A 19,169-nucleotide genomic window follows, 5' to 3' on the forward strand; every position below is an offset into this window, starting at 1 on the left:
GCACATGCGCTGTATGAGTCCGGCCCACACACCGATTCCCGAACATCGGGAATCTGAGTGATAAATAAAACTGCGTCCTCTGCTGAATCAGTCCCTCTGTTTTGAAAAGCACAACTGTGTTCAACAGTAACAAACTCAAATCAGGTGCTGATACTAAACCATAGTATAAATATGCTACAGTATCTATCACTGAGAGTTTTCTATGTCTCACAGCTCCAGAAACTATTATGTGTTTGTGACTCACACAAATCTGTATCCAAAAAGACACGGTATAACAATAAATATATATTAGTTTTTGCGCTAATTATTAAAGAGGTCTGGTATGTGAAGTAAACACTCAAATACTGTAGAATATGCGCTATATATATTGTACGTATGTGTTATTTATTGCACACTGTAACAGTAAAAAGATTGCAACCAATTGCTACTATATCAGTGTATATTCCTATAATAAAATGGCATAAAAAAAACATTAAGACAAAAAACATAACGTCTCTTATGTCTATACTCCAGTGGTCTTTAAAATTGGTCCCCTTTAATGGCTATTAGTGTGAAAGCTCACCACAGCAGATTTTTTTTTTCCTTTTTGGGTGTAACCAATATTCTATCCAAGTAGATCTGTAAACAACAAGTTAGTTTTTAAAGGAGCAAATTTCCAAAGTCCTGTTATTGCTGGCCTGGTTAGCAGGATCTCCTGGGCTAATTTCACCCTAGTGCCTTGAACCTATGTAAGATCCTTAGCAGAGGTGCACAAAACGCTGTGCTGTTTAGCTGAGTACTCAGTTTGTTATGCCGTGTCCCCAGACAATGAGCAATTTGTGTGAAAATGAATGGGTTAAATGTGAGGAAAACAGACCCATATGAAAGTGATTCCCCTATTAAGGATGTGAGACATGATGGCCCAGTGGATGCGCAGTAAATTAAGCAATGCGGGTACAAATAGGTCAGGAGGACCAGGCTGAAATTACTCTTTGAAAAAGCTCCCAGAAAACGGAGCGAAACTGGTTAGAGACACCCCGTTTGTTCCTTTACAAGTGTGGATCTATTGCTTGGTGCCCACAGTGGATGACAACTTACCTGGAGACATCACTTTTACTGACCACTAGCCACAGAGGTGTGCCCCTACACAGAGGCTGCTTGGTGACACCAGGAATCGCTGTTCTGTGTAAGGGGAAGCGTTCTACCACCGGATTGGTGACAAGTAAACGCAGTTGTACATGCAAGCCGCTCATTGTCTGTGGACGTGGCATAACAAACTGTGAGTACACAGCTAAACAGCACAGCGTTTTATGGACCTGTGCTAATAATCTTACACAGGTTCAAGCCAGGCACTAAGATGAATTTAGCCCAGGAGATCCTGCTAACCGGGCAGTTACAGGACTTTTAAAAACAAACTTGTTGTTTACAGATTTACTTGGATACAATATCGATTACACCCAAAAAGGAAAAAATGATGTGGTGAGCTTTCACACTAATAGCCATTAAAGGGGACCAATTTAAAGACCCCCTGGAGTATAGACATAAGAGATGTTATGTTTTCTTTTTCTTTCTGTCTTAATGTTTTTTATAGGAATATACACGGATATAATAACCGGTTGCTATTATTTTACTGTTACATTGTGCAATAATATATATGTATATGTATTCTAGAGTATTTGAGTGTTTAATAATTAGCGCAAAAACTAATCTATATTAACTGTGTTCAACAGTGCCAGACAGTGGGAAAAACAGGACGTAATTCAAACAAGGACATGCACTGCATACTTTCCTTCTCTTCTGGAATGTCATGGGAGACTCCTGTATCTCCAATGGCTCTCGCGGATGCTTGGAAAGTGGGCAAATCACCAGGAGCCTGCTTCACTCAGGAATTGGGTGGTCCGGATGGCTTGATGACGCAATAGGCGCTGAATCTCAGCATTGTGACCCGTCCACTGCTTTAAAATGCTAGTAATTGCAGCATTGTATAGTGGGGGGCTAAGGTCACAATGTTGCAACTGCTACATCACACTCCCTATACTGCTCACCCGACTGCACCCCTCACACCCACATCACTGACCTGGCTGCCTCTTCCTGGAGGGAGCAGCCAAAATGTCGGCAACCATGATACAAGGTAGTTAAAATAAATGCAAATATAAAAACAAAGGGTAGGGAATTCCCTGCCCATAACGGAGCAGTCATTGTAATTAAATTATTAAGGGCCACATGGACCTGGGGCTAAAAATGTTCAATGGCCTATTATGAAAAGCAGAGAAGGTATGACCAGTGCTGTGCTGGTGTGGCCAGAGCCAGATGGGCATTTACACCCCACACTATCAGCCCCAATGTCTCTTTAAGTACAAAAAAGTAGAAAATTTGCATCATTTTGTGAGGAATATAAAAGACAATTATAATACTTATGATCTATGGCCAACAATGTGGCTTCTGGTGCCTGGTCATCATCAGAGCCGTAACTAGACTCTTTGGTGCCCTGTGCCAGAAATAGCATTGGCGCCCCCCTCATTTTTCAAAGGGACATAATATACCCAAAATAGGGGAATGGCCTCATGGGGAAGGGCCAGGGAGGAGATAGGGGAGGCCAGAAGATGCTGGGGATGAAATAAGAGGAAACTACAAGTGTGAATGATAATAAACAGAAATTTGACAGGCCCAAACAGTGCCCCCTGACCTGTGGTACCCTGTGCGATGGCACCGGCCGCACTACCCTAGCTACGGCCCTGGTCAACATCATCCTGCTGTCATGATGATGGGTCTATTTTTATGTGGAGGCCTGGAGCCAGCGTTCCATCTGCCCCAGAGTTCCTAAAGAATTGAAGACTCACTGAGAGTCTAATTGGGCTTGTTTATGAATTCTGTAAATGGATAGCAGCATAGGAAAAGTATTTTAGACGTGAGTAGGAAGTGGTTACCAGAGGCACAGGTCAGATTAGACTGAACAAGGTAAACTGGAGTGATTCACATGATACTTGAGATGTATGAATGTGTGGTGGTGTTGAAAACTAGTGGTAGATGCCTACAAGTTGGTAGGTGAGTAGCAGATGTGAACAAGGAGGTTAGTCCACACGTTGATTCTAAACCAGAGTTGGATTAATAGAAGATAACAGGATACAGGTGATAGAAGATAAACAGCAGTAAATATGATAAGGTAGTATTCTCTCTTTGGCTAAGTACTGTACAGACTAGGGGTGTGCACCGGCCACTTTTCGTGTTTTGGATCTGGATTTTTCTTCGTGTTTTGGATCTGGATTGGTTTTGCCAAAACCATCCTTCGGTGTTTTGGGTTCTGGGTTTTGTGTTTTGGATCTGTATTTTTTTTTTTAAAAAAGCATAAAAACAGCTAAAATCACAGAATGTGTTGATTTTTCTGCTCCTATGCTATTATTAACCTCAAAAACCTTAATTTCCACTCATTTCCATTCTGTTCTGAACACCTCACAATAGTGTTTTTATGTCCAAAAGGTTGCACCGAGGTAGATGGATGACTATGCTAAGCGACACGAGTGGGTGGCACAAACACGTGGCCCATCTAGGAGTGACACTGCAGTGGCAGACAGGATGGCAGTTTGAAAAACTAGGCCGCAAACAGTACATAATGCAAAGAAAAAAAAGAGGTGCAAGATGGAATTGTCCTTGGGCCCTCCCACCCACCCTTATGTTGTATAAACAGGACATGCACACTTTAACAAACCAATCATTTCAGCGCCAGGGTCTGCCACACGACTGTGGCTGAAATGATTGGTTTGTTTGGGCCCCCACAAAACAAGCTGGTAATTAATCTGTCCCTGCACAAACTGGCTCTACGGAGGCAAGATGTCGTCCTCATCCTCCTCATTCACCAATTCCTCACCCTCTTCAGTGTTGTGTACATCCTCATCCTCACAGAGTATTAATTCGTCCCCGCTGGAATCCACCACCACAGGTCCCTCTGTACGTTCTGGAGGCTGGTCTCCCTGGAAGAGTAGATAATTAATTTTTATGAACATCATCTTCTCCACATTTTGTGGAAGCAACCTCCTACGCCTTTCGCTGACAGGTTCCCAGCTGCACTAAACACTTTTTCGGAGTACACACTGGAAGGGGGGCAACTCAGGTAAAATAGAGCCAGTTTGTACACGGGCCTCCAAATTACCTCTTTTTCCTGCCAGTACATGTACGGACTGTCTGACATGCCTACTTGGATGCTGTCTCCGATGTAATCCTTTAACAGACAGACGCACGCTTGTCGCTGCTGCTTTGAGGATGCAGGTGCGGCTACAGCCCACACATTTCACAAAGACAGAAAAAAAAAGGAATTTTTTATTTTTTGTGGAGCGCACTTTGAGGGTTACACCACCCTTTAACAGACAGACACACACTTGTCGCTGCTCCTTTGTTGATGCACGTGCAGCCACAGTGCACACAATTCACAAACACAGAAAATATTTTTTTATTTTGTTTGGAGTGCCCTTTGGGGTTTACAGCACCCTTTAACGGTCAAGCCAGCCGGCCCTTTACCTATGACACAGGCGCACGCTTGGCGCTACTTTGTTGATGCACGTGCGGCTACTGCGCACACAATTCACAAACACAAAAAAAATATTTATTTTTTTGCACTTGGGGGGAGCACCCCTGATGGACAGAGCACCCCCTGGACAACACTACAGCACCCCTTTAGGACTGGGTCACTGCACAGGACTTTGGAGTGGACACAGCTCCTATGGACAACTGACTGCACAACACAGTCCAGCCAGCCCCTATGGACTTTGGAGGAGTGGACACAGCCCCTATGGACAACAGCAGCACAGCACAACACAGCCAGCCCCTATGGACTTTGGAGTGGACACAGCCCCTATGGACAACAGCAGCACAGCACAGCACAACACTACACTGCACTACACTACACTACACTACACAGCCCAGCCAGCCCTAACTCCCACCCTCCCTCTTCACTGTCCACAGCCGAGTGAGAAAATGGTACCGACGCGGGTACCTTATATAGAATCCAAAACCCGCGAGACCCGGAAGGCAGGATGATGACGTTTTGCCTCGATTTCAGATCCGAGTCAGGCGGGAAAAGTCGAGCCTGGCTCGGATCGGCCTCGGATCGGGGGGGCTCGGGGGGGTTCGGATTTCAGAAATCCGAACCCGCTCACCCCTAGTACAGACGTGATCTGTGCATGCTTTTAAAGGTCGATTTATGGCTGATTTTAGCTCATAATCGACTAACCTTAGAACACAAAAAGTCTACCAACGTCGATTTTACCATAACACCGAAACTTGGCTGATCGTAAATTAGCTATTTGGAAACAGAAAATGGACATTTATGTTGATTGATTTTAAATCGACCTTTAGAAAATGTTGCCCTAAGTCACATTTACATTTCTTTATCTACAGCAGACTTCCATTCGGACCACTCGTTACTCAATTTTGCTTCTTCTAAACTTTGCGGCACTGAGAATGCAATATTGGAAGATTCCTCATTATACCTCTTTGGGGGTTTCCCTTTGTTATATCTTGTTGTGAGGGTTAGGTTTAGATAAGTTAGCGGGGTTAGCGTTAGGTTTTTTTTTTCTTTTGGGGGTGGGGGGGGGCAGGGTTAGGCATCCCAAGGACTGGTCAGGTACCACTGGGGGGGTTAGGGTTAGGCACTAAGGAGGAGGGTTAGGTTTAGGCACCAAGGCGGGAAACTTATGTTTAGGCACTAATGGGGAGGGATAGGGTGCGGGGTGGGGAGGGTTAGGCTACAAGAAGGGAGGGTTAGGGGGAGAAGGGGGAGAGTAAGTATACTTACCTGATCCCTGTCGGGATCCCAACCATCGGGATGCCACTGTAGGTATTCTGACAGGAAGCTTCCCGACAGCCAGCATTACATACCCATTCCATCCAGAAGACTATATCCCTTGCTCTCAAGACAGTATCCAAGAAAAATACAGTCTTATGATTTGTAGTATAACTTGCGCTTTCTTTTTTTGGAATATGTACATTAGCTTTGCTACCAAATGCTCAGAAGTGACTTAAGCCAGGTTTCTAACCAGTCCACGCTTCACTCTGTGTTTTCCCTTTCACTGTAACAGTGGGTGCATTGTTCTTTAAATAACCGCTGTTTGAACTACCTCAGCTCAAAATTTATTTTCTAGACCAGCATCATTCAGCATTGCATGGGTTCTTTCCACTATAGTGTGATTCGCACGCTCAATTGTTTTGTTCTGTCGAATATGCCATGGCTAGCTGATGCTTGAGCACATATTTTCTTGTGAAGTCCGAAAAGCCTTTGGCCCTCATTCAGAGCCGTTCGCTATTTGCGTTCGTTCGTTCAAAAACAAGGGGTGGCTATGCAAATGATCCGTTCGCACATTGCAGTCTGTTCACACCTCTAAGTCTGAACGAGCGAGCAAAACATACACTCTTTTATTTCTTAAAAACGCCCCCTGGCCGCTCGCATCATACGTCATGTCCGCTATTTATTAGATTAATCGAGTACATCGTACAGCGTATGAGCTGCTCGCTATTCTTGTGGTTGGTTTTTTCAACCGCTATTTTGCGAGCAATTCTGAGTTAAAAAAAAACAAGTGACGTGGTCATTGACGCTGCTATATTAATTATGCACACCCATAAAATGCCCGTTTTGACCTTTAAGCACGCCTGCGAACGGATCTCCAAACCCCGTTTTCAAGCACCTTCCCCTGTTACCACCCACATACGCCTCATTCTGTCACTCAAAATAGCAGGCACTTGCTATATTGCGTACAAATGTTTTTCGGCCGCACTGACTGGTTCGCGCATGTGTACTAAAAACCGTACGCATGCGCAGATGTGCGAACATCGCTCGGAACGAGCGTACTGCCGCTAGCGAGTGGCTCTGAATGAGGGCCTTTGTTTTTGTACTCTCCTCCGTTGTCATAATTTAGTCTTTAGTTTGTAACCCATTTGAATTTCTACTAAGTGCTTGTGGTCAGCAATATTGTGTATCATTCACTTTTTGCTCTTGGGAAGTACACATGAGTCATCCTTGTAAAATTGCCTGTTAGTGTCATGAAATACTTGAATCCACTAAAGGATTCATGTTCCATAGGACCACAGACATCTGTGTACATGAATGATAGATTCTGATTTTGGGAAGGGGTTTGCTTACCCTTGATGCAATTGACACACTCTGGACAATCAGGATAAGGATTGCTTATAGTCATTCCTGTCACCATCCCTCCTTGAAGTTTTTTTATGTTTTCATATCCTAAATGTCCCAATCACCTATACCACCGTATTCAGTATCTAAGACATAGGGGCTCTATTTACTACAACCCGCATTGGGAATGCAGATTGCAGTGTGATATTATCGACTGAAATCGCATTGCGAATTCAGGCAATATCACAGGGATTTACTAAAAATCCCTTGCAGGGACAGACTTTGCGATAAAGCTTTGTCCCTGCGAATCCCCTCTGCAGCCTTATCACAGTATTTTCGCAAAATACCTCCCTTCCCTTAATTGCACTACCTGCATGATCCGGGCTCTGGTGATGTCCTCCATGGCTCCGGTCAGCTGACATCTCATACGGCACTGGGACCCGGTCACCTGATGACCGAGCCGCAGTGCAGTATGAGAGACCAGCTGACCGGAGGGAGGACATCACCAGAGCCCTGAACACCGGTCCCTGGACTCAGGTAAGTAAATTTTTTTTTGACTATTTTTTGTTTTTTTGCAGTGTATCAGTGTGTGATCTGTTTAGACAACACAGCTGATCACTGGGGCCGGCTCCGGGATCTGCCCTTTAGAGCGGAGCAGGAGTCCAGTAACCGGGGGAGACCCTGGATAACGCCACCTCCAGGTGGCGTTATTATCACAGGGCCTCCCGGGTATTTTTTTCACAATTTATTTTTAGTAACTTGCACACAGATTGCTTTTCCCATTACAATTATGGGAAAGGCGATCTGATTACTAAAAATATGTGATACTTAGGGGTTGGAGTAGAATTTTACGAATTCTACTCCAATTGCCCTGTAGTAACTTTAGGTGAAACTAAAATAATGTGAAAAGGGTGTGTCGGCAAGTATGAGCTAGAGGTGGGCAGTGGAGAGAGGGAGAAGTTTGAAAGTAATAGGTTCAAGGGGGGAGTTTGCAGGGGGAGAGGAATGTAGATACTTCATTATCAGTTACTGTAGAGTGTAGGGGTATGCAAACTGTGGCATGCCAGTTGTTGTGGAACTACACACCTTAGCATGCAATGCCACAGTTCGCATTCCCTAACAGCAACACTGTTACAGGACATGCATGGAGGTATAGTTCCACAGCTGCTGGAGTGCCATAGGTTTCCTACCCCTGCTGAGGAGAATGAACAGTGGGTGGATTGGTAAACAGGGCTGTAACTAGGGGTGTGCATGAGGAAGTAACTTTGTTAATATCTTTTCTAATAGTTTTGATATTTTCTTTGAAGTAGGTGCAAAATAATGGGCATTGGGGGAGGAAGAAGTACGAGGTCTAGGTGACAAAGCAATGACTGTGTTTAGATGTCTGGGTGATTCCCCTGATACTATATATTCTTTATTTTCTGATTTATGTCTTCTGATGTACTAACTCTGTGGCAGTTTATGGTACCCCCTAGGCTGGGTAATGAGGAATAAAGGGGCCTCTCAGTGGTCCCAACATAATGAAAAAGTCTCCTTTAAACCCCTTCTTACATATGTGTCCACATACATATATTACAAGTTGCATTACTCATATCGCATGAGCGCTGTGTGACTTGTTAGCGCCTTTTGGTGCAACTATTTCCCTTAAAATGCATCTTAATCGCAAAGCGATGCGAATAGGTCGCACAAGCAACTTCTGCTGATTAATATGATATGTGACTGTGACACTGTAAAGTAACATTTTGCATGCACATACAGCCGCAGTCGCACACAGAATATAAACGTGCCGCATATAATTTTAATCACCATAAGCTGCTTGTGCGTCCTATTCACATTGCTTTGCATTGCATTTTAAGAGATAAAGACACAAAAAAAAGATGCTCGGCGCCACGGCATGGCACGACTAGAAGGGCTGTTTAATGTGCAAGGAGGCTAGATTTATGTGGACTAGGGATGAGCAGGTTCGGATTTCAGAAATCCGATCCCAGCCGGGAACAGAGTCAGGCTCAGGTTTTCCCGCCTGGCTCGGAACTGAAATCGAGGCAAAACGTCATCATCCCGCTGTCGGATTCTCATGGGTTTTGGATTCTGTAAAAGGTCCTGTGATCGCCGCCATTTTTCATTCCGGCTGTGGAGCGTGCGTGTAGAGGGAGGGAGCTGGGAGCTTTTGGCTAATGATGTTGTGTGATACTACATTGTGTGATACTTTACATACTGGGCTGGCTACTGTGAAGAGGCTGGCTGGCTATTGGTGTCCATACATAGGGGCTGGCTGGCTACTGTTGTCCATATAGGGGCTGGCTGTTGTCCTGTCCATAGGGGCTGGCAGAGAGAGGGAGCTGGGAGCTGTTGGCTACTGTACTGTTGTTGTGAGATAAAAATAAATAAATAAGAATAAACTTGTTAGTGCACTAAGACTATATACATTACAATACTGGGCTGGCTGGCTACTGTGAAGAGGGAAGGAGCTGTTGCTGACGCTGGCTGGCTACTGTTGTCCATATAGGGGCTGGTTGTTGTCCTGTCCATAGGGGCTGGCTGTAGTGCTGTGTTCAGGGGGTGCTTGTCCATCAGGGGTGCTCTCTTCACCTACCACCACCAGTGTTAAAAAAAATATCTATATTTTCTGTGTGCGTGCCGTGTTAGCCAGCCACACCTGTCATCGGCGCAGGGGTGCTGTGCTCCTATCAATAGGCTGCTGCCCAAAAATACAAATACAATTTCTCTTTCCTCAAGGCTGGGGGACACTGGACCATGGGGTTGTAGGTGGGAAGGTGTGGAGTTGGCACTAATGACTGAAATCTATACCCCCCCCACCTCTGCAACCCCTGACTTCAGTGTAGTTGTAGTGCTGGTGGAAGGAAGGCACATTTTTCTTTTTGCTTAGTATAGGTTTTTTCTTTGTTTGTAATGATTTTGTTTATTTTTACTATAGCGCATAGCGGGTGTGTAAAGCAGCGGTGAGCGGCGGCTTAAAGGGGGGTAGCGCTGAGCGCTTTCTCCATTCTAAACACTCCGGCCTCTATGAGACCGTATGGGCCCAGGGCTAGCACTCTGCTGTACCTGATAGAGGTGCATGCAGTCAGCATGGTCCTGGGTGGCGAGCGCCATCTTGACAGGGTTCCTGAGGGTAGCTCCTGTGGGGAGAGGGCAGACTACAGACCACCCGCAGGTGAGCGCGGGTCAGTCCAAGTGCTTTCCCCACAGAGGGGAGTAGCACTTGAAAGAAGGAGCCATGGGGCTTGCGTCAGTATAGTGGGGGGAGGAGCCAAGACGGCTGGTTCCCCCCACCCTCTCCAGCAGCTGTATACAGGACTCCAGGAAGCTGCATGGGCTGCTCACGGCCTTTATAGTGGAACAAGCCTGGCAGCATGGAGAAAGGACAGAGAAATCTGACTCCTTTCCCTCTACTGGGTGCAGCTGAGTAGTTTTTCTGAATCTTTTCTGGTGCCTGTTTGGCAGTGTTGTGTATTCATTGCCGCAAGATATATATTTGTTTGTATGTATGTATGTATATATGTATATATATATATATATATAATTAATATATTTATTTATTGTTTCCCTGAGCTGCCGGCTGCGGCAGGGTAGCGCAGGAAGGGGGGGGGAGCTCAGATGACGGACAAAAAGTCCACAAAGGGCCACACCCCTACTAAAGCTTTATATTTTACATGTGCCCAGTGTCAGGATAAGCTACCATAAGGACAGCTGGATGCAGAAGCATTGTGTGTGGACTGTCAGGAGCCCACTTGTGCGCAGCCAGGGGCAGCCATTCCTGTTATGGAGGAACCCGCGTGGGTGCAGGTTATGAACCATTCACTCTCTGACTTGGTAGTGTTGCTTCGCCAGAGAGAGGAACTGGCTCAAGTAGCGCCAGCCCCTACCTTGCCATCGTCGTGCGTAGTACCGGAGGTCGATCACCAGGGCCCTGATCCTCCGTGGGTCCGTACCATGGAGCGCTCAGCGGCAGGGTTCGAGAAGGTTTCTTCCTTTATGGAACGCTTCTTTGAGGATCCTAGATTGCGCACTACGCATAAGCGTCCTCTTCCATCCAGGGACTTGTTGGAGGAAGATCCCGAGGAGGAAGAGGAGGAGGGGGAACTCCCGATAGAGAAGGTTCTATCCGAGGAGGAAGGTTCAGAGTCCATGTCAAGTCAGGGCGTGGAGGACCTGATTATGGCAGTACGACAGTCTTTTGACTGCCTGGACCTTGACGCCTCTGCAGCAGCGGAGGGGCCGTTCAAGCAGAGGCATAAGAGGGTAGTTTGTTTTCCGGCTTCTCAGGATCTCTCTGATCTTGTTTAAGCCTGGAAGACCCCGGACAAAAAGTATGCTATTCCTCGTAAGTTTGCAGCCCTGTATCCGTTTTCACAGGAGCAGGTCACTAGGTGGGAGCTGCCTCAGAGAGTGGATGCGGCCGTGCCTTGGTTAGCCAAGCACACGGCTCTACTGGTACAAGGGGCGGCCTCCTTTACGGATCCGCTGGATAGGAAATGAGAAGGATGCCTTAGGAGTATCTTTATGGGCGCTGTGGTTGTTATTCACCCATTGTTGACATCTGCATGGGTCTCTCGAGCCAAGGAGAAGTGGGCTGACAAATTAGTGGCAGGCCTTTCCGCTGACTCATCCAGAGAGGAGTTGCTGGAACTGGGGGAACAGATTTGTGCGGCAGCAGACTATGTGTGTGAGGCCGCACAAGATGGAGCATAGATTTCCTCTAGAGTCTCAGCTACGGCACAAGCGGGTCGTTGTAGGCCCAGTGCGCATGCGCACAACGGAGCCGGCTGGTCTTGACCATCGCGACTATCTCCCTGGCCACTCACTACAGCTGTGGGTGGTCCAGTCATCCTAGTGGCTCCAAAGTGGCCGCGCTGGTCGTGGTTTGCCACTGTTCTCAAACTAGCTGCAGGCCCAGGTTGGCATCTTCCACTGCGACCAGATCTTCTTCTGCAGGGACCATTCAGTCACAAAGGCCTGCCTCAGGTGGCTTTAACGGCCTGGTTGTTGAGACCGAGCTCTTAAGGGCTAAGGGGTTTTCCCCTTCAGTCATCGGTACCATGCTCCGTGTGCGTCAGCAGGTTTCTGCACAGAATTACCACAGGCTTTGGAAAACTTATATTATGTGGTGTGAGCAGCGGAAAGTACATACTGCCCAGTTACGCCTTCCAAGACTGTTAGCTTTCCTTAAGGGGGGTTTGGAAGCCAGCTTGCGGCTTCAATCTTTGAGGGTACAGGTTTCAGCTCTGTCCATTTATTTTCAGCAGTGTCTGGCTCTCCTTCCAGAGGTGCAGACTTTTTTACAAGGGGTTTTGCAAGTGTAGCCTCCATCTCAGCCAGTAGCACCATGGGATTTGCCCCTGGTTCTGTCGGCTCTTAAGCAGGCTCCGTTTGAGCTTTTGGAATCCATGGACCTTCGGTTTGTCACATGAAAAGTGTTTTTTCTTATGGCCATTGCCTCGACGCGACGGGTCTCTGAGTTGGGGGCTTTGTCTTCCAAGCCACCGTTTCTTGTTTTCCATGATGACAGGGCGGTCCTCAGGACGGTTCCTTCTTTTCAACCAAAAGTGGTTTCTTCTTTTCACTTGAACCAGGAAATTGTTTTTCCTGTGTTCTCACCTTCACAGTCTTCAAGGGACCAGGACGATCTGTCTCTGTTGGATGTTGTCCGGGCTCTGCGGATTTACTTAGACAGAACTTTGGGCTTACATTGCACGCACTCTCTATTGGTCCTCTATGACGCCCACAAGCGTGGCTGGCCAGCCACAAAGCAGACCATTGGAAGATGGCTCTGCTCAGTGATCTCAAAGGCTTATTCGTATGCGGGGTGCCAGGCACCGGCCAAGGTGTCGGCTCATTCCACACGGGCTGTGTTGGCCTCCTGGGCGGCGCGTCATGGTGCCTCAGCTGAACAAGTTTGTCGCGCAGCTACCTGGTCCTCTGTCCACATGTTTGCGCGGTTCTACAGGTTTCATATTTTTGCCTTCAGTGATGCCCACTTTGGGCGTACAGTTATCCGGTCAGGCAAACTGAGCGTTCCCTCCCCTGGGGGCGGCTTTTGAACGTCCCATGATCCACTGTCCCCGAGCCTTGAGGAAAGAGAAAATAGGATTTTTGGTACTTACCATTGAATAATTTTCTCTGAGTCAGGCTGGGGGACACTGCGTTCCCTCCGTCACGCTCAGTCATTTTGAGTATGAGTCATGATTTTGGTTCTAATTGACCATCAGTGTCATTATTTTTTTCGGTATGACAGTGTCACTAAATATTGCTTCTCCTTACCAGGCACCAAATCGGGAGGGTAGGCAACCCTGTCTGGCAGGGAGACCCTATAAGAGACAAGGTGGCCCAGGGGTACTCACCCCTGCACCCATCCCCTTAATCAAGCTCTGCAGATGAGCATAATTCAGAGCAACATCAATATTTTGGAACAAATGAAATGAATTCCCATTTCTGAATTTTCTGATTTTTTTTTTTTTTAGGAGATAAAACTATTTTAGCATTTGCACCTCCTTTTGCAATTTCTAATTCATTTGAAAAAATTTTCTAGTATTTGTCATATGTGCATAACTTACTAGAAAGTACTGATTTTTAGATAACTTTTGTAAAAACTGTCTGGATCTTTGCATCTACTTTTTATTTAATGACAAGAATGATAAATACTTCTTTAATTTCTTCATTAACTATTCTTTAGGCATGAAATTGTCAGAAAAATGCTTTTGCTCAAAGCTTAAGAACAGTGATGTTTTATTGATATTACGTTCACAGCTGAAAAAAATCTAATTACTGGCCTTCTTTTCTTTAATACTAGAAATCTAGTTTTCAAAAATAAGTTTTGTTTCTGATGACCAGTTGAGTACTGGTCAGCTGGTATAAGAGTTTCCTGTTAAAATAACGTCCAGAAGCTGTCATTGTCTTTTTGTGGCACTATCATTTTCAAAATTTAAACTTTTTTTTAATTATTTTCCATGTCCTGGTGTGTCCTCACCATCTAACTTTAATTAGGAGAGTTTATTTTATTTGTATACAACTAATGGTCTGTAATATGTATTAGATCTAGCATTTACAAAATCTTGTAAGTATAAGACCAACTTGTGTGTGATATTTTGTCATCTGTTATTTGTGGTGAAGCTCCCCTGTCATGGAAAAGTCACATTTACAAACTTTTAAACACAGCTTATACACTTGAACTGAAACAAAATGAGACTAGGGGCTCTATTTACTACAATCCGCATATTGAATGCAGATTGTAGTGTGATATTATCGACTGAATTTGCATTGCGAATTCAGGCAATATCACAGGGATTTACAACAAATCCCTTGCAGGGACAGAGCTTGCGATAAAGCTCTGTCCCTGCGAATCCCACCTGCACACTAGTCACGGTATTTTCGCAAAAAATACTGCGACAAAGTGCCCGCGCATGCACCGACCGGACGCCGCTGCTACCCCTGGTGCTAAGCCCCACCCCATCATTAAACACCCGCCCCCCGCGATTGCGGACTCCCCCGCGACCTCCCCTCCCTTAATAGCACTTACCTGCAGTCATCGGTGCTCCGGTGATGTCTTCCATGCCTCCGGTCAGCTGATATCCCATACTGCACTGGTACCCGATCACCTGATGACCGGGCCGCAGTGCACCATGGGAGACCAGCTGACCGGAGGGAGAACATCACCGGAGCCCCGATCACTGGTCCCTGGAATCAGGTAAGTGAATTTTTTTTATTTTTTTTAGCAGAGATCAGCTTGCGGTCTGTTTAGACCACACAGCTGATCACTGGGACCGGTTCCGGGCTCTGCTCTCCCCATTAGAGCAGAGTAGGAGTCCGGTAACCGGGGGAGACCCTGGATAACGCCACCTCCAGGTGGCGTTATTATCACAGGGCTTTCCCCGATATTTTTTTTCAATTTATTTTTAATAACTTTGGCCAGATCACATTTCCCATTACAATTATGGGAAATGCGATCTGATTACTAAAAATAAGTGATACTTAGGGGTTGGAGTAGAATTTTACGAATTCTACTCCAATTGCCCTGTAATAACTATAGGTGATATTAAAATAATGTGAAAAGTGTGTGAAAACAACCTTTTTCCCTTTATTTTAGTAAAAATAATGTTAATAAATAGAGCCCTAGGTCATGTTGGACTTGTGGCTGAAGCCCTTCATTCGCTTTGCCAGGATTTGAGGGTAGGCAATCTGTTGAAATCAGACCACTACATTTTGGCCACCGTGCTCGGTCCTAGGTTTAAACCCTACGTGGTCTCTCTCTCTTTCCGGTGGACACAAGCCTGCAGAGGTGCAAAGACCTGCTGGTGAAAACACTGTCAACGTCAATAGCTCCTTCTTTATTTTCTCCCGCAACTGGAGCTACCAGGAAACAACTTAGATATCCTAAGCAACCCGCTGGTGGTGATGCAGGGCAGGCAGGGCCAAGTTTGGACATCTGCTTCGGACTGAAAGACCTGCCAAGAATTTCTGACATGTCTACTGTCACTGCATATGATACTGTCACCATTGACAAAATGGTGGAGGATTACATCGGTGACAGCATCCAAGTAGGCATGTCAGGCAGTCCGTACCTGTACTGTCAGGAAAAAAAGTCAATTTGGAGGCCACTGTGCAAACTGGCTCTATTTTACCTGTGTACTCTGAAAGAGTTTTTAGTGCAGCCGGGAACCTAGAATGCGAAAGGCGTAGGAGGTTCCTTCTACAAAATGTGGAGATGATGTTCATCAAAAAGAATTAGCAATTCTTCAGGAAGACCAGCCTCCAGAACGTACAGGAGGGACCTGTGGTGGGGGATTCCAGCAGGGACGAATTAATACTCTGTGAGGATGAGGATGTACACAACACTGAAGAGGGTGGATAAGGATGAGGACGACATCTTGCCTCTGTAAAGCCAGTTTGTGCAGGGACAGATTAATTGCCAGCTTGTTTTGTGGTGGCCTAAATGAACCAATCCTTTCAGCCACAGTCGTGTGGCAGACCCTGTCGCTGAAATGATTGGTTTGTTAAAGTGTGCATGTCCTGTTTATTCAACATAAGGGTGGGTAGAAGGGCCCAAGGACAATTCCATCTTGCACATTCTTAATTTTAGCATTATGTACACTTTGGGGCCTAGTTTTTCAAGCTGCCATCCTGTCTGCCACTGCAGTGTCACTCCTAGATGGGCCACGTGTTTGTGCCGCCCACTTGTGTCGCTTAGCATAGTCATCCAGCTACCTCGGTGCAACCTTTTGGCCTAAAAACAATATTGTGAGGTGAATAGAAAGGAAATGAGTGGAAATTAATGTTACTGAGGTTAATAGCGTAGGAACAAATAAAAAACAAATTCTGTGATTTTAGCTGTTTTTTTTGCTTTTTTCCAAAAAAATACAGATCCAAAACCCAAAACACGGAAGGGTGGTTTTGGCAAATACAATCCAGATCCAAAACACTAAGAAAGATCCAGATACAAAACCAAAACATGAAAAGTGGCCGGTGCACACCCCTAATGTGGACACATATGTACTATGCAGATATACAGTATTATAAAAAAGTAAATAAAAGACCAGCACATTTGTTAAATTGAAGTTTAATTGAATGAGGCACTGGCTGATAACCTCGTTTACCACTTATATTTTGAAACTTTTTTTTTTAATGGAAAGACATACAGTATATAGTGTGCTTGTAATCCACTGGAAGCCAATCACAAGCAATTTTCTCACACTAGCATTGCTGTAATTGGCTGTTTCTGAAGTCCTCAGACTTCCCAACTGTGGCCACACATCAGTGGAGAATAATTGAATCTGTATTGATTTGAGGGGAAAATCAATTACAGCTGTACAACTTCATTTATGTTTATGGTCTATTTAGTTTAACTGGAATTTCGACATGTAGTGCAAAACTCCATTAAAATGAATTTACTGGTGGAATGAACAGGCCATAGCAAACAATGGGAAAAAGGCAGCACAATGCTGGTTAAACTGTATGTGTCAATCCCTAGTGGATATTAATGCATTCCCACAGAGTAATGGCCTTTTCCAGTGCAGTATTATGCTTTATGTGCATTAAAATGAAACAAGCAACATCCTAAAAACCTTGTTACAGCCATGTTGATACTAGGGGTGTGCATCGGCCACTTTTCGTGTTTTGGTTCTGGATCTTTCTTCGTGTTTTGGATCTGGATTGGTTTTGCCAAAACCACCCTTCCGTGTTTTGGGTTCTGGGTTTTGTGTTTTGGATCTGTATTTTTTTTAAAAAAAGCATAAAAACAGCTAAAATCACAGAATTTGTAGGTTTTTCTGCTCCTATGCTATTATTAACCTCAATAACCTTAATTTCCACTCATTTCCAGTCTATTCTGAACACCTCACACCTCACAATAGTGTTTTTATGTCCAAAAGGTTGCACCGAGGTAGCTGGATGACTATGCTAAGCGACACGAGTGGGCGGCACAAACACGTGACCCATCTAGGCGTGATACTGCAGTGGCAGACAGGATGGCAGTTTGAAAAACTAGGCCCCAAACTGTACATAATGCAAAGAAAAAAAAGAGGTGCAAGATGGAATTGTCCTTGGGCCCTCCCACCCACCCTTATGTTGTATAAACAGGACATGCACACTTTAACAAACCAATCATTTCAGCGCCAGGGTCTGCCACACAACTGTGGCTGAAATGATTGGTTCGTTTGGGCCCCCACAAAACAAGCTGGCAATTAATGTGTCCCTGCACAAACTGGCTCTATGGAGGCAAGATGTCATCCTCATCCTCCTCATCCACCGATTCCTTACCCTCTTCAGTGTGTACATCCTCATCCTCAAAAGTATTAACTCGTCCCCACTTGAATCCACCACCACAGGTCCCTCTGTACGTTCTGGAGGCTGGTCTCCCTGGAAGAGCTGATAATTCATTTTGATGAACATCATCTTCTCCACATTCTGTGGAAGCAACCTCCTACGCCTTTCGCTGACAAGGTTCCCGGCTGCACTAAACACTCTTTCGGAGTACACACTGGAGGGGGGGCAACTCAGGTAAAATAGAGCCAGTTTGTACAGGGGCCTCCAAATTGCCTCTTTTTCCTGCCAGTACAGGTATGGACTGTCTGACATGCCTACTTGGATGCTGTCACCGATGTAATCCTCCACCATTCTGTCAATGGTGACAGTATCATATGCAGTGACAGTAGACATGTCAGAAATTGTTGCCAGGTCCTTCAGTCCGAACCAGATGTCCAAACTTGGTCCTGCCTGCCCTGCATCACCGCCAGCGGGTTGCTTAGGATACCTAAGTTTTTTCCTGGCAGCCCCAGTTGCGGGAGAAAATGAAGAAGGAGCTGTTGACGTGTCACGTTCCGCTTCAGCTGACAGTGTGTTCACCAGCAGGTCTTTGCACCTCTGCAGGCTTGTGTCGGCCGGAAAGAGAGACACCACATAGGCTTTAAACCTAGGATCGAGCACTGTGGCCAAAATGTAGTGGTCTGATTTCAACAGATTGACCACCCTGGAATCCTGGCAAAGCGAATGAAGGGCTTCATCCACAAGTCCCACATGCCGAGCGGAATCGCTCCGTCTTAGCTCCTCCTTCACTTTCTCCAGCTGCTTCTGCAAAAGCCTGATGAGGGGAATGACCTGACTCAAGCTGGCAGTGTCTGAACTGACTTCACGTGTGGCAAGTTCGAAGGGCTGGAGAACCTTGCACAACACGGAAATCATTCTCCACTGCGCTTGAGTCAGGTGCATACCCCCTCCTTTGCCTATGTCATAGGTGGATGTATAGGCTTGAATGGCCTTTTGCTGCTCCTCCATCCTCTGTAGCATATAGAGGGTTGAGTTCCACCGCGTCACAACCTCTTGCTTCAGGTGATGGCGGGGCAGGTTCAAGAGTGTTTGCTGGCGCTCCAGTCTTCGGCACGCAGTCGCTGAATGGCGAAAGTGGCCCGAAATTTTTCGGGCTACCCAAAGCGTCTCCTGCACGCCCCTGTCGCTTTTCAGAAAATTCTGCACCACCAAGTTTATTGTGTGAGCAAAACATGGGACGTGCTGGAATTTGCCCAGATGTAATGCCCGCACAATATTGGTGGCGTTGTCAGAT

General features: G+C 45.8%; 1 protein-coding gene across 5 annotated transcripts in view; it reads left to right on the forward strand.

Annotated features, from left to right (window-relative positions):
• The window catches only part of LPCAT2 (lysophosphatidylcholine acyltransferase 2), a 167,482-nt gene that overhangs the window by 62,442 nt on the left and 85,871 nt on the right, over window positions 1–19,169 (forward strand). The gene's annotated exons all lie outside the window — the stretch shown is intronic.

Source organism: Taudactylus pleione, unplaced genomic scaffold (assembly GCF_031769625.1).
Source record: "Taudactylus pleione unplaced genomic scaffold, aTauple2 ptg000117l, whole genome shotgun sequence".
Classification (NCBI taxonomy): Eukaryota; Metazoa; Chordata; class Amphibia; order Anura; family Myobatrachidae; genus Taudactylus; species Taudactylus pleione.